Here is a 16,914-nt window from a genome sequence, read left to right as displayed (position 1 = left end):
AAACTTCTATAATGTTGTCTTTTTCTTATTGATTCATATAAGTTCTTTATATATTGTGGATAATCCTTAATTATAACTTTTCTTTGTAATTTTTTCCATTCTTTTACTTTTTAAAAAATTGTATTTGTAATGTCTTTTACCACATGGAACTTTTAAATTTTCATAAAGACAGACACATAAATTTTTCTTTATGGTTTCTGGGTTTTGAGTCTTGGATGAGAAAGCCTTCATTAGGAATATTATAAAGATACTCTACATATTTTCCTGGTTCTAATCATCCTTGGTAAGCCTGAATGGAAATGTCTTAATGATTTGCATATTCATCACTCATTTGAGCCTAATCAGAAATTTAGACTTGTTTTTAATTGCAGGGGGTGGCCTTTGAAGGGCTTTCATGAGAGGTGAGACATGAGGTAAATTACATTTTAAGAAAGTTTTGTATCTACTATACAAAGAATGAATAGATTAGAGGGGGCAAGAGTGGAAGCAGGAAGACCAGTTAGGGAGCTATTGCAGCAGTAAACATGAGAGAGGATGGTAGTTTGCCAAGAGTGGTGGTGGTGAAGTTGAAGGAAAATGGATGGGAGATAGATTTTGGTGGGATTTGGTAGAGTAGATAGGACTCATTCATTGATTGGAAGTAGGGGATTATGGCTGGAGGGAATCCAAGACTTGTGAAGACTGACCAAGGCTATCCTATTCCATCATAGGAACACTTTTGATAATGAGTGTGACCAGTCTTCTTTTACCACGTGTCCATCAGTATTTTGCCTTGCTGGGCATTTTGATTGTGGTAAGGTCCTGTGGTAAAGCTTTGTAGACACTTAAGGCATCTAATAAGGAGAGAGGCTTAGTATGAGGAAGAAAGTGGCTTGGGAAACCAAAAATTTCCTTAACTAGATGGAAGATCCGCCATCTTGGGTTTAACAAAACTCACATCCTGCCAAGGGTGTATGAGGGGATAAAGAGGATTTAGCTCTCACAGGCTGTAGCACCAAATGCCCCATATAAGAATACCTGGTAGGGTTCAGATAACTCTGACACACTTCCTACTTTCCTGTTGCCTTTTCTGTGTCCGTATGCACTATTGGGGAAGATCACCAAGTAGGGGCAGCATTCCATGCCCCACTGGTTTGATTGGTAACCTATGGCCAGTGCTTTAACACTAAGTAAGGGTAAGTGGGAACCTACCACATTATAGCATCTATGGTCCTGTGCACTTGGGGCATTCTGGAACTTACAGCAGTAATTATATTTGTGGTGAGCCTGGCTGTTTCCTCTATAAGTAATTATATTTTTGGTATGGCCTGCCGGAAATTTGGATGACTCTTGATTACTGAACTCTAAATGTTGGGGCACCCTTCATGGTCAGCACTGTCCTTGATACATGTTTCTATTTTAAGGGACACGTCCCAGTCCCTGCTTAAACGATAGGCTGTTTGTGGCAAAGAGGACTCAACATCCCTATAACATTCTTTCTCCACTCCTGCAGAAATAGAAGTTTTAGCTGAACACATGGTCACCAGCTACAGACTACATTTCCCTGTCTCCCTTTTAATGAGATGTGCCATGTGACTAGATTTTGGGCAGAGCTGTGTGGAGAAGTGATGTGTACAATGTCCAGCCAATATCTTCAAAAGGAAATGTACATGCCTTCCCCTTCCTTTTATCTCCTTCCCACTTGCTTGAAGACAGATGTGGTGGCAAGAGCTAGAGCAACTATCCAGGATCATTAAACCGAAAACCATGTGTTGAAGAGGGAAGGAGACATGACAGAAGGAGCCTTGGTCCCTGGATGGCCCTGCAGAGCAAACGACCCTACTGGCTCTAGACCACCTACCTCCTCAAGACGTTTATGTGAGAGAGAAACAAATTGTAATCTTCTTTAAACTCCTCTATTTGGGGCCTTTTTGCTATAGCAGACTGTTAGTGATGTGACCAGTGCTTTCTTTTCATTTGCTAGCTATCTAGATAATCAAATCAGTTTGCTTTTACTTGGCATGGACAATATACTTCTACTGTTTGTTTCAGGGCTATTTAAATTGTCCAACTACTTGCCATAATTTTGCCATGAGAAAAGGAAAGGATAGCTTCCATTACTAAATATACAGTCCCAAGCCAGGAATGGGATGGGTGGGTAAGCATCCACATAGGCCTGGACAAAATACTGTGACTCTCTCTTCTTGTCCCCTCAACTGGGAGATGGCACACAAGCAAAAACGGTGCTCAGTTTCTTAAGCACTAATCTTACGTCTTCCCAAAAAGGATAATACACCCAACCAAGTTACAAGTTATATCAAATATCTTTTATTATTTACCTTTTCCGAATCATAGACCTTTTTACAAATATGAAGAAAATCATGGATCTTCTCTAGAAATGTGTACATGCTCCAAGCGCCAACAGAGAGTTTGTCTATGATTTCACGGCACCGGTCGATCATGAGCCCATGTTTGGGCCCAATTGAGAGCATTTCCTCTGCCTAAATATTAAAAACCTTAGCAAATGGCAATGTCTAGTAATGGAAGCACCCCTGAGCTCAGGAGGCAAGTCATTTCATCCTTAGGTGGCTGTCACTAACAAAAGCATTTCAGAACACTGAACCAAAACCTTCTTTCTTAGGACTTTTATCCATTGGCACAACTCAAAATTTCATTATAAGTTTATAGTTTTCAGAGTCCTTTTATCATCATTACACAATTGGATATGTACCATCCACCTTGTGATGCATATATTAAGATATTTAATAGTGGTAGTATTATACTCAATTCCAGATCAGGAAAGGGAAGGTCAGCAAGATCAGGTGACGTACCCAAGGTAGCTCAGTCAGTGAGTAGCAGACCCAGAACTCTGGAGCCTTAACAACCTTTAATTATTTGGAGACAGTTCTCATGACTTTCTAAGTCCTCAGGGTTTTGGCTCTATGGTTTTGGCAAGTCAGATGAATGCTTGCACTGACATCCATATCTATAAAGTTGACACACAGAGATGGGCTGGTCTTCGTGGCAGTTGCCCCAGAACTGTCTTCTGTGCCTACTCCAATCTGGTACCCATTTAGGCTCCTGCCTTTCTGTTTTATCTCTCACTTACAACTCCCCTTCTGATACTTGGCTTTGATATTTGCATTTTGAATTATGTCTCCAACTCCTGACTATCCTTTTCTCCTCAAGGAAGAGGCCTGAATTGTACTTTCCCTCCGGTCTCATTGACCATTCAACAGCCTACTTCTGCCACCATTGCCAGCTAGGGTTTCAAGCAGCTCCGTCTGGTGCCTTTTGAAGGGGGATCCAGACCTCTAGTTTTTTAAGCTTTTCCTCATACATCATCATTCTCATATTTAATGCCTTTCTGGTCTGTCTATTTTGAACTCAAACCAGTTTGACACCATCCTCCTTAAAACTTAATGCCTGGAAATGAACAAAATAATCCAGGATAATATTATAAGCCTACTTCTGGCATTCAAAGCTGCTTTAAGTGGGCATACCGGTGACATCTGATGAAACCAGAACTAGTCTTTATTCAACACTCTAGGAACCAGAGACTCGCCTGAGAACAGCAGGCAATGAAGCTTCAGCATTGCACAATTCAAATAGAATGTAATAAGAATATTCCCTCTGAGTGGAGCAGTACAGCTTCCCCAGCAATCTTTTTTTTTTTAGTTTCAGCATATTACAGGGGTACAAATGTTTAGGTTACGTGTATTGTCCTTGCCCCACCAGAGTCAGAGCTTCAAGCATGTCCATCCCCCAGATGGTGTGCACCGCACCCATTAGGTGTGTATATACCCATCCCCTCCTCCCCTGTCCCACCTGTCCAACACCCGATGAATGTTATTACTATATGTGCACTTAAGTATTGATCAGTTAATACCAATTTGATGGTGAGTACGTGTGGGGCCTGTTTTTCCATTTTTGGGATACTTCACTTAGTAGAATGGGTTCCAGATCTATCCAGGATAATATAAGAGGTGCTAGATCACCATTGTTTTTTGTGGTGCCCATCAATACATGAATGGATCAATAAAATGTGGTATATGTATACCCAGCAATCTTTTCTATAATATCTAGTAAGAACATTGACTTTTTCCTTGTTTATTCCTCCCCCCAACCCATTGTTTTATGAATACTGTGGTAGCCACCAGGTACTGCCCTGAGGCCTCCATCCCTGAAGAGTGCTCTGAGATGCTCCTCCTATGTTAGCAACAGGCTGTACTGAACCACCAATGCTCTCCTCTCTTTCTCACTTGAGACCAGTGACATTTATTTGTGGAATGCAAAGCTATATCTGCCTAACTAAATCTTACTATAGACTGGCCCCCAACTATAGCCACGGATTGACACCATAACTCTATGTGCCCATGCCTGGCAAAGTGTTTGCTATGTCGTCGGCACTCAACACATATTTGTGTAATGGGTGAATGCATTCAGGAATGAATCAATAAATGAACCATGACCAAGTCAAGCTTTATCCTCAACCATTATTTTGACTTCCTAGCCAAAGAACAGTTATTTACTTTCTGAAAAAACAGACATTTCATCTCTGGTTCACAGACCCATGACATCAGTCTCAGCTGGGGTATGGTGAGCAGGTGTGTGGCTTGTCATAGCTCATCCTCTCTTTAGGGGACAAAATTCAATATGCACTTATCATTCAGTCACAAATATTCATTGAACACCCCCTGTGTGATAGGCACTGTTCTAGGCACCAGGAATATAGCAATGAATAGACACTCTGATCTCTTGGAGGTTATACTGTAGAAAGAACACAAGCAATACAAAAGTAAATGAATAAATCAACCCATTAAGTTAAGTTTATGCTAGCTTTTGTAACCAATAAAACCTCAAAGTACAATGGCTTCATACAACATAATAAAAGAAGTTTATTTTCACTCACAGCTGTGCTCAGATGTGAGGAGTGGACACTGTATGGCTGCTGCTGACGTTGGAGGCTGAGTGTTGCTGAAAGACCCTGGAAAGCAGATAGAAAGTCTCTTCTCTCGTCCTCCTATTTTTCAATACTATTCCAGAGCCTCCTGTTTTCAGGACTCATCAGGAAGCCAGCTGGCAAGGGAGTATTGACATGTGTTATGCAGAGTGCTGGCCCCAGCCTCAGAGAACAGAGTACAGAAGAGTGGACCTGCAGTTGAAAAGCCAAAGTTAAATAACCAGCCACCCATTTGCTTATTCCTGGAACACAGTGTCAGCAGTATAAACCAATTAGACTTAATAGACATATGCAGAAAACTCCATCCAACAAGAGTGAAATATCCATTTTTCTGAAGTTCACATGAAACATTCTCCATGATAGACCATACAGACCACTAACCAAGACTTAACGAATTTAAAAGATCAAATGAAATAATACAAAGTATCTTTTCTGATTACAATGGAATGAAATTAGATATCAACAAATGAAAGGAAAATTCACAAACATGTACAAATTAAACAACACACTCTTAAAAAAATAATGGATCAAATAAGAAATCACAGGAGAAATCAGAAAATACCTTGAGATGAATGAAAATGAAAACACAACATATTGAAACTCATGGGATGCAGTGAAAGCAGTGCTGAAAGGGAAATGTATTGCTATAAATGCATACATTAAAAAAGAAGAAAGATCTCAAATCAATAATGGAACATTACAACTTAGAGAACTAGAAAATTAGAACAAAATAACCTGAAGTTAATGTAAAAAATAAAAAGATTAAATCAGAAATAAATAAACTGGATAGAGAAAAATCAATAAAACCAAATATTGGTTTTTGGAAGCATCAATAGAATTGACAAACCTTTAGGAGAATGAATCAGTAATCCAAAACCCCCCAACAAAGCAAAGCCCTGGACAAGATGGCTTCATTGGTGAATTCAAGCAAACATTTAAAGAAGAATTAACACCAATGTTCTCAAACTTTTCCAAAAAATTGAAGAGGAATAAAAATTTCCTAACTCATTCTATAAGGCCAACATTACCTTAATACCAAAAAGCAGATATAAACACTACAATAAGAGAAAACTATGGTTCAACATCCCTTATAAATATAGATGCAAAAATGCTTGACAAAATGCTAGCAAACCAAATTCAACAGCGTATTAAAAGGATTATACATTTTGACAAAGTGAGATTTATAACATTGGTTGAAAGTAATCAATAAATGTAATACACAATGTTAATAGAAGAAGGAGGGGGAAAACCACATGATCATTTCAAGTGATGCAGAAAAAGCATTTGACAAATTTTAACATACTTTCATGATAAAAACTTTCAATAAACAAGGAATAGAAGGAAATTCCTAAATATGATAGGGTCCAGAAATGCACAGCTAACATTGTAATCAATGGTGAAAGACTGAGAACTTTTCCTCTAATATGAAGAACAAGAAAATGATGCCCACTTTCACCATTTTATTTCGGTATACTACCAGAAGTTCTAGCTGGAGCAATTAGGCATGTGAAAGCAATAAAATTTTCATCAAAATTGGAAAAAAAGAATTAAAATTATCTCTTTACAGATGATTTATTTTTATGTAGAATATCCTAACTATGCCACACAAAAAAGCCTATTAGAACTAATAAATGAATTCAGTGAAGTAGCAGGATACAAAGTCAACACACAAAAATCTGTTGCATTTCTATACACTAACAATGAACAATTCAAAAGGGAATTAAAAAAAATTCCATTTACAGTAGCACCAAACAAATAAAACACCTAGGAATTAACTAAAGATACAAATGACTAATACACTGAAAAATGACAAAACACTGTAGATAGAAATTAAAGAAGACATAAATAAATGAAAAGACATTTATGTTCAGGGATTGGAAGACTCAATATTGTTAATATATCAGTACTACCCAGAATATTTGATGCAATCCTTATCAAAATACCTCCGATGCTTTTTGCAGAAATAAAAAAATTCATCCTAATTCATAAAGAATTTCAAGGGACCCTGAATAACCAGAAAAATGTTGAAAAAGAAGAACAAAAAGTTAGAGGACTCACACTTTCTGATTTTAAAACTTACTACAAAACTATAATAATCAAAACAGTGTAGTACTGGCATAAGGATAATCATATGGACCAATGAAATAGCAGTAGAACCCAGAAATAAAGTCTTGCATATATGTTTAATTTATATTCCACAAAGGTAACAAGATTATTCAGTGGGGAAAGATGATCTTGTCAACAAATTGTGCTGAGATTAGTGGGTATGCAAAAGAATTAAGTTGGACCCTTACCTCAGACCATACACAAAAATTAACTGAAAATGGATCAAAAACCTAAATGTAAGAACTAAAATTATAAAACTCTTAGAATAAAATATAGGAACAAATCTTCATGATCTTAGATTTGGCAATGGTTTCTTAACTATGACATCAAAAACACAAACAAAGTAAAAATAGTTAAATTGGACTTCATCAAATTAAAAAACTCTTGTGCATCAAAAGCCACTGTCAGGAGAGTGAAAAGACAAATGACAGAATAGGAGAAAATATTTGCAAATCATATATCTGATAAGGGATTAGTATCCAGATTATATGAAGAACTCAACAACAACAAAAATTTTAAAATGAGGCTGGGCGCAGTGCCTCATGTCTGTAATTCTAGCATTCTGGAAGGCCAGGGCAGGAGGATTGCTTGAGCTCAGGAGTTCAAGATCAGACTGAGCAACAGCAAGACCACGTCTCTACAAAAAATAGAAAAATTAGTGGCACACATCTGTATGCAATGCCTATCAAAATACCAATGTCATTTTTTCGTAGAATTAGAAAAAGTAATCCTAAAATTCATATCAAATCAAAAAAGATCCTGAATAGCCAAAGCAATCCTAAGCAAAAAGAACAAAACTGGGATTATCACATCATCTGACTTAAAATTATACTATAAGGGTATAGTAACAAGAACAACATGGTGCTGGCATAAACTCCTGAATAGACCAATAACAAGTAATGCGATTGAATCAGTAATAAAAATCTCCCAACAAAAAAAAGCTCAGGACCAGATGGATTTGCAGCCAAATTTTACCAGACATACAAAGAAGAATTGGTGCCAATTGTACTGAAACTGTACCAAAAGATCAAGAAGGAAGGAATTCTCCCTAACTCATTCCATGAAGACAATGCCATCCTGATATCAAAGCCTGGAAACGACACAACAAAAAAAGAAAACTACAAACCAATATCTCTGATGAACAGAGACACAAAAATCCTCAACAAAATATTAGCAAACTGAACCAAATAGCACGTCAAAAAGATCACCATGATCAGATGGGTTTCATCCCGGAGATGCAAGGATGGTTCAACATATGCAAGTCAATAAATGTGATTCACCACATAAACAGAATTAAAAACAAAAACCATATGATCATCTCAGTTGATGTGGGAAAACCATTAAATAAAATCCAGCATCCTTTCATGATAAAAACCTTCAACAAACTCAGCATAGAAGGAACATACCTCAAAATAATAAAAGCTATATATGACAAAGCCACAGCCAATACCATACTGAACAGAGAAAAGTTGAAAGCATTCCCCCTTAAGAAATGCAACAAGACAAAGATGCCCGTTTTTACCACTTCTGTTCAACATGGTACTGGAAATCTTGGCCAGAGCAATCAGGGAAAAGAAAGAAATAAATGGCATCCAAATTAGAAAAGAAGATGTTAAAAGTTCAAATTTGAACATTTTTGCTGTCGTGAGCATTTCTTTCCTCAAAACATTGTGGTTTCTTTCAGCAGTCTGAGCTGCCAACCAATTATGTGCTTTTTATCATGGGAAATAATCTGCCCTTGATAAGAATGAATGTTTTTCTCCAATTCTTCTTTAAGAACTTTGACTCACTTTATATAGGCTTCCAGCTCTTCAGCTGCATGGCTGATCATTTCTTCTACTTTGGAAAGTTTTTCCTCTTTCTCTATCTGGTAATTTTCCTCTACTCTTAATTTCCTGAGGAGTTTCATTTCATTTTCTTGATACAGTTCAGTCTTAAGTTTCTCTCTAAGCTTCTGATTCTCACTTTCAAACCATGTATTTTCTGATTGCAAATATGTTTGCTCAGTCTGGAGATTTTTAATATGCTCTTTAAGCTCTTACTTTGTTTTATCTACTTAAGATAATTGAGTATAAATTTGATTTTTTCTCCTAGGGTTTTTAAAGATGTATTTAACTTAACAGCATGAATGAGATTCTTCAAAGTTCCTTTTGGCTGATCATCTAAGTCTCATTCACTCTTCATTTCCAGTTCCAAATTATCATCATCCGTTATGCCTTCTCCAACTGCAGCAGCCCATCTTTCATCTTTAACAAGCATTCAGCCAGATACTTGAAGTGATTTTCTTTAACATTAAAACTTGTTCTGTATGTACTTTGGAGTCTTCAAATGTTATTTTCTGTTTATTAAGTTCACTCACATGTTCTTTCCATACTTCAGCTTCTTGCATAAGATGTGTCTGGCTTGTCTGAAGTTAGGAATTTTCATTCAAAGCATCTTTTATTGCTATCCTAAGTTGTTCTTTGTTCATTTGAAGTATCTTGAAGGTTATTTTGTCTTGAGATACTTGTGATTTGAGGGATTTTGATTCATCCTCTAGGGACTGTATTCTTTTTGAAATATCCACCATCAATCCATCTTGTTCAGAATGTTTAGATTTCTCTTCTTTTAACTGTTTTTCTAGACAGAGTATTTCATTCTCAAGTTTATATTTGGACCTATTCAACTTTTCATAGGTTACCTCCATACTTTGTGCTTTTATTGACTCCTTCTCAAAGCTGGCATCCTTTAAAGATGACTCTAAGCCTTTACACTCCTTTTGAGCAAGACTACACTTTTTCGAGTGGTTTATATTTTTCTTCAATTAGTCCAGAAAGCTTTACAGCAAGCTTTTTCTCTCTTCCCACATAAAGCCAGCTTCTAACTGATTGAAAATTTCTCCACAAGAAGGAAAGAATAGCAAAAAATCCAACAATGGCTGCACATATCACCATTTCTCAAGGAAAATCATAAAGATTAGGACCTGGCCTCATATTGTCAGGCAATGATACCGAAACTACGAGAGGTTCCATCCTAGGCCCGATTGCTTGCAGCACAGAAAGCCAATTACTGAGATAACAAGGATTGCTAATGAAGAAAGGAATTTTTAATACAAATGATGTAAGCCAGGAGGGGGTTGTGGGGCTGAGAGGGGAGCAGCCTTAACTCCATCTCCCTGACTAACAGAGAGTAGGGGCTTTTATGAGGAATTAAGGAATGTGATCAACTCAAAAGTCCAAAGTCTCACCTGAGACTCAAGGCAAAATTCAAAATAATTTTGAATTAATTGTAATTCAAAAACAAGCGATTTACTTCTAAGATACAATGGTGGTGCAGGCATTGGATAAACATTCTCATTCCAAAAGGGAGAAATTGGCCAAAAGAAAGGGACTCCATGTTCTGCATCCTGAGCACACTAGTGCAAAGGGTGGGCCCCCAAAGCCTCTAGCAGCTCCACAAACAGGGCTTTGCTGGGTGCAGCCCACGTACCTGCTGTCATGGATTGAAGTCTTGTACCTGCAGTATTTCCAGGCTGAGAAAGATCTAAGCTGTCATCTTAGAAAATTTAGGGAAAAAGAGCAAATTAAACCCAAACCTAAAAGAAAGAAGGAAATATTAGACATGAGCAGAAATCAATGAAATTGGTGACAAATAATGAAGAAAATTAATGAAACTAGAAACTTGTTCTTTTAAAAGATAAATAAAATTGTTAAATCTCTAGCTAAATTGATCAAGAAAAAAATGAGAGAAGACACAAACTATCACTATCAGGAATTAAAGAAAGAACACCACTATAGATTTTTAAAGGGTAATAAGGAATTGTTACAAAAAAACTATATGCCAGTAAATTCAACAATATAAATTACCAAACTTCATCAGAAGAAATAAAATATCTGGATAGCTCTCTATTTACTAAAAAAATTGAATCCATAGTTTAAAATCCACCCCCCAAACACTAGGCTCCAATGGCTTCACTGGTAAATTCTATCAAATATTTAAGGAAGAAATAATACAAATCCTTTCAAACTCTTTCAGAAAATAGAGGAAGAGAACTCAACTCACTAATTTTATGAGGTCAGTATTACTCTAATATCAAAACCAAAAAAAGACATTATAAGAAAAAATACTGCCTTGACCAGTTTTGTTCATGAACATAGACATAAAATATTATCACAATATTACTAAATAAGTTCCAGTAGTATACAAAAAGGGCAATACACCATGTCCAAGTGGGCTTCATTCAAGAAGCAAGCTAGGGCTGGGCGCAGTGGCTCATGCCTGTAATCCTAGCACTCTGGGAGGCTGAGGAAGGTGGATCACTCGAGGTCGGGAGTTCGAGACCAGCCTGAGCAAGAGCGAGGCCCATCTCTACTAAAAAAATAGAAAGAAATTATCTGAACAACTAAAAATATATACATAGAAAAAATTAGCCAGGCATGGTGGCGCATGCCTGTAGTCCCAGCTCCTTGGGAGGCTGAGTCAGGAGGATTGCTTGAGCCCAGGGGTTTGAGGTTGCTATGAGCTAGGCTGATGCCATGGCACTCTAGACCAGGCAACAGAGCGAGACTCTGTCTCAAAAAAAAAAAAAAGGAAGCAAGCTAGGTTTGCCATTTTAAATCATTCAGCATTTTAAAAAAGTTCATCTCAGTAGGTGCAGAAAAACATTCGACAAAAGTCAACCTTTACTAATCTTAAAAACTCTCAGCAAACCAAGAATAAAAAAGAATTTCCTTAACCTGAAAAAGATCGTCTATTAAAAGCCCACAGCCAGTATTCTACTTAATGGTGCAGACTGGATGCTTTCTCCCCAAGACTGGGAATAAAGTGTCCTCTCTCATCATGTCTACCCAACCTTGTATTGCAGGTTCTAGCTGTTGCAAAAAAGACAAGAAAAAATAATAAAAGTTATATGATAAAGAAGTAAAATGTACATCTTTTTCACAAAGAAAAGGTTCAGCTAAAAATTCTGAGGGTACCTCACACCCATTAGGATGGTTACTATAAAAAAATAAAACAAACCCTGAGAATAGCAAGTGTTGGCAAGAATGTGGACAAATTGAAACCCTTGTGCACTGTTGAGGGGAATGTAAAATGGTGCAGCCACTATGCAAAACAGTATGGCAGTTTCCAGAAAAATTAAAAATAGAATTACCATATGATCCAGCAATCCCACCTCTGTGTATATAGCCAAAAGAATTGAAAGCATGATCTGTTTCATAATATGAAACATGCTATGAACTGTTTCATAGCAGCATTATTCGTAATATCCAAGAGGTGGAAGCAACTCAAATGTCCATCAACAGATGAATGAATAAACAAAATGTGGTATATACATATAACATAGTTTGGATATTTGTGCCCTCCAAAACTCATGTTGAAATTTGATCCCCAATGTTGGCGCTGAGACATAGTGTTTGGGTCATGGGGGTGGCAGATTCCTCATGAATGGCTTGGTGCCCTCCTCACGTAATGAATAGTCCTCACTCTATTAGTTCCTGTGAGAGTACCCCCGAGAGCTGATTGTTAAAAAGAGCCTGGCACATCCCTCTCTCTCTTGCTTTCTTTCTCACCATGTGAGGTGCTGGATCCCTTTCACTTTCCACTATGAGGGGAAGCCGTCTGAGACCCTCACCAGAAGCAAATGCTTCTTGAACAGTCTCCAGAATTGTGAGCCAAATAAATCTTTTCTTTATAAATGACCCAGCCTCCGCTGTACCTTTATAGCAATACAAACAGGCTAAGAGAACATACAATGGAATATCATTCAGCCTTAAAAATGAAAGAAATCCTGTTACATGTAACAATGTGAATGAATCTTGAAGATATTATTCTAAAGGAAATAAGCCAGTCACAAAAAGGCAAATACCACATGATTTCACTTATATGAGGTAACTAGAGTAGTCAATTCAAAGAAACAAAAAGTAAAATGGTGGTTGCCAACAGCTGTGGGGAGAGAGAAAAGGAGAGTGGCTGTTTAATGGGTACAGAGTTTCAGTTTTGCAAGATGAAAAAGTTCTGGAGATCTGTTGCACAACGATGTAAACAAATTTAACACTACCAACTTTTACACTTAAAAGTTATTAAGATGGTAAATTTTATGTTATGTGGGCTTTTTTACCACAATTAAACATTTTTTTAAATCGTAAGGGTATGAAACAATCTCAGTGAAGGAGTTGGGGGGAGAAAGTGCTGACCTAACTACTTTGGAAATGAGTGGAGTCTGCAAAACCAAAGACCAGGGGAACAGCACTCAGTACTATACACCAGCTGATAAAGCTTTTTCTCATGCTGGTATGAGTTAACAAATCTGATACTGCTACACGTGTACGTTGGAACTGAGCAAATAAGTAAGTGGTGGGAGCCAGAATTCTCACTGTTAGAGTGGTAATTTATAGATAAGCAGGGGGAGGAGGCCAGAATGATCCATGTTGGATCATTAGAGTTGGATCCATGTTGGGTTAGAGTTGGAAACATCAGTATGAACCCATGTTCAATTTAATATAGATACAGATAGTTACATATAGATATTTATAGATATGTGTATATACCCAGGTTAGCACACACACATATATTTCTTTGCTCCATCAGCTAGGAGGACCAAAAAGAAATTATACCCCAGAAGCAATGAACACACGTAGCACTCAGGTCTTGGTTTCTAATACCCTTCTCCAATCAAAGGAACTAAGGCTCCCCAGAGAAAAGGCTGATCCTAGAACTGGGCAGGAAATATACAGGATGCGGTTAGAATATCTGGTAGTGCTAAAAAACAAAAACAAAACTCACCACATTGATGCGTGCTTGTCAAAGAAGCACAGGCACCGACTCAAAGAGATCCCAATAGCCAAAGTGGGAACAATTTGAGTAAAATAAATAAGATAGTATTGGATTATAGCCCAAAGTATAAAATAAATGCCCATGAATCAATACTGATATAAATAAATGAACAAATAATAAATGGAGGGAAAGAAACAGATCCCCCATGCAGAAGAATTCCAAATAATTGATGTAGATACTCTGCCCTCAAGCAAGGAAGTATAACTCCCCACTCCTTAGCTGTAGACAGTGCCCAGCAAAGCCCTTGCCAAGAGCACACAATATGTGAAGAGGGAAATAGAGTAACTTTACAGAGGAGAAACCTGACAAGCACCACCTCCGCCAGTTGATAAGGTCACCATCAACATCCATAAGCCATGCTGATAGTAGGTGTGCCTGATGTGATGGATGGAAATGTCTCTTTACCTCCGTAGTCATCCCCCCAATAACCCATATCCCTAGTCTTATAAGAAAAAGCATCAAATTCCAATAATGGGCATTCTACAAAGTAATGACCAGCACTCTTCAAAACTGTCAAGGTCATCAAAGACAAGGACAATCTAAGAAACTGCCACAGGCGAGAGGAGCTTAAGGAGAAGTGACAACTAAATGTAACATGATATGGCCCTGAATGGGATCTTGGAGCAGAAAAAGGACATTACGTAAAAGCTAAGGAAATCTGAATAAACTGTAGACTTTAGTTAATAGTAAAATATCAATACTGGTTAGTCAATTGTAGCAAATGCACCATGGTATGAGATGTCAATAACGGGAACCTGGGTGCAGGGTGTATGGAAGCTCTGAACTGTCTTCTAAATTTTTCTGTACATCTACGACTGTTCTAAGAAATAAAGTCTATTTAAAAATCTAAAGGGGCCAGGCGCGGTGGCTCACACCTGTAATCCTAGCACTCTGGGAGGCCGAGGCGGGTGGATTGTTTGAGCTCAGGAGTTCGAAACCAGCCTGAGCAAGAGCGAGACCCCGTCTCTACTAAAAATAGAAAGAAATTAATTGGACAACTAAAAATACACATAAAAAACTAGCCGGGCATAGTGGCGCATGCCTGTAGTCCCAGCTACTCGGGAGGCTGAGGCAGAAGGATTGCTTGAGCCCAGGAGTTTGAGGTTGCTGTGAGCTAGGATGATGCCACGGCACTCTAGCCCAGGCAACACAGTGAGACTCTGTCTCAAAAAAAAAAAAAAAAAAATCTAAAGGGATCTACAAAATAACCTTCTAAAACTATTAAACGAGTTATGAAGTTTGCACGATAGAAGGTTGTGAAGTAAAGAGTTAACTCGCTAAGATTGAGATGTTCATACTCTGCACATTCCAAAAAGTACACTGGATTTTGACTGGCTCCTGAGAGACAACATCTAAGGCCTTGGCATATCTTGCCTGATGAGGCAACATATCTATAAGGCAAGATATCTATATACCTGGGGCCTTGGGCCACACCAGATAGTTTATGCTAACAATGTGAAGTACGTTGGAGGCCCTGGGCCTGCTATATCCGTTTGACCTCTGGAGAAGCTGGAGGCTGAGTAACTAAAGTCAGTCACGCCAGGGCTCCATGCTTACAGGACTGGCTCCCAATAAAAAACCCTGGACACCAACACTTGGGTGAGCTTCCCTGGTTGGCCAAGCTTTGCATATGTTGTCATACATCATTGCTGGGAGAATCAAGTGCTGTTCACATAACTCCACTGGGAGAGGACTACTAGAATCTCACTACTGGTCTCTCCTGGACCCCATCCTATCTCTATCGTTTCACTGTAATAAACTATAACCATCAGTGTAATGGCTTTTCTGAATTCTGTGAGTCCTTCAAGTGAATCAAACCTGAAGATGATCTCGGGGACCCCCAACACAAAGGTCAATATACAAAAATCAATTGTATTTGTATCTAACAGCTATAAAATGAAATTTTAAAACACAATTTCATTTACAAGAGCAGCCAAAAATATAAAGTATGTATGAATAAATTTTACAAAAACATGTTCGAAGCCAATAGACCCGAACTCTTATATTATACAAAACATTGCCAAATAATTTCACAATTTCCATTTCACCCTTTTCATAGATTAAATTCTTTGATGAGATTCACCAACTTTCCCTCTATTTTCTAAAACACATTAATCATCATTATTTTAATGTTTCTGTCTGGATACTCAATATCTGGATCTCCTGTGGGACTATTTTTATTGTCTGTTTTGTTCTTTTTTTGCTTTTTTGATCAATTAGACTGTTTCTTGGCATGCCTGCTGAGTTTTTATTAGATGCTGAATGAACGTTGTGTATGATGAATCATAGAGGCTCTGGCTGGTGTTATCTTTAGCTAAAGAGGATTTTATTGTCTTCTGGCAGTCACATAGAATACTGGCAGAGCCTCATGATGCAGTGGATGGGAGGGAGGCAATCTGGACACAGTATTTCCTTTCAACATTTGCAGATTGTTTTGCTTTACAGTACTTGTAATTATACTGGACATTTACTTTGTACCATTTCTCTCTACTTCAGAGCCCAAAGAAGTTCTAAAAGGTACCCATAAAAATTGGAGGGTCAAGGACATGTAGGGGAAAGGACCAATAGACAGAGATGAACACTCTGTATGACATCATCTTCATCTCTCTTTCCAGGACAAATGGGAGGGGATCATTATGCAGATCCATATCTGAAATCTTTTGAACACATTTCCTGATGAACCTGGACACCATTATGAACTATGCCTTCAGTCACAAGGTGTCTTAGTCAATTTGGGCTGCTATAACAAAATACCATAGTCTGGGTGGCTTATGAACAACAGAAATTTATTATTCACAGTTCTAGAGGCTGAAAGTCTGACAGTAGGGTGTCAGCATTGCCAGGTTCTGATGATTGGCTCTCTTCAGGGTCGCAGACTGCTGTTTGAAGACTGCTATCTCCTTGCTGTGTCCTCACATGGCAGAAAGAAGGCATGAGAGCTCTCTGGGGTCCCTTTTATAAGGGCACTAATCTCATTCATGAGTATTCCAGCCTCGTCACCTAATTTCTCCCCCACATCCCCAACTCCTAATACCATCACATTGGGGGTTAGA

The 16,914-nt window shown here is 38.0% G+C and overlaps 1 pseudogene; it reads right to left on the bottom strand.

Moving 5' to 3' along the window:
* Positions 1 to 892: 892 nt before the first annotated feature.
* Positions 893 to 10,059, bottom strand: LOC105814040 (annotated as a pseudogene).
* Between the last annotated feature and the right edge of the window lie 6,855 nt (positions 10,060 to 16,914).

The sequence above is a fragment of the Propithecus coquereli genome, unplaced genomic scaffold (assembly GCF_000956105.1).
Source record: "Propithecus coquereli isolate 6110/MARCELLA unplaced genomic scaffold, Pcoq_1.0 Scaffold299, whole genome shotgun sequence".
Lineage (NCBI taxonomy): Eukaryota > Metazoa > Chordata > Mammalia > Primates > Indriidae > Propithecus > Propithecus coquereli.
Note: the sequence above shows the minus strand (reverse complement) of the source record. Positions and strands in the feature narration are given on the sequence as shown.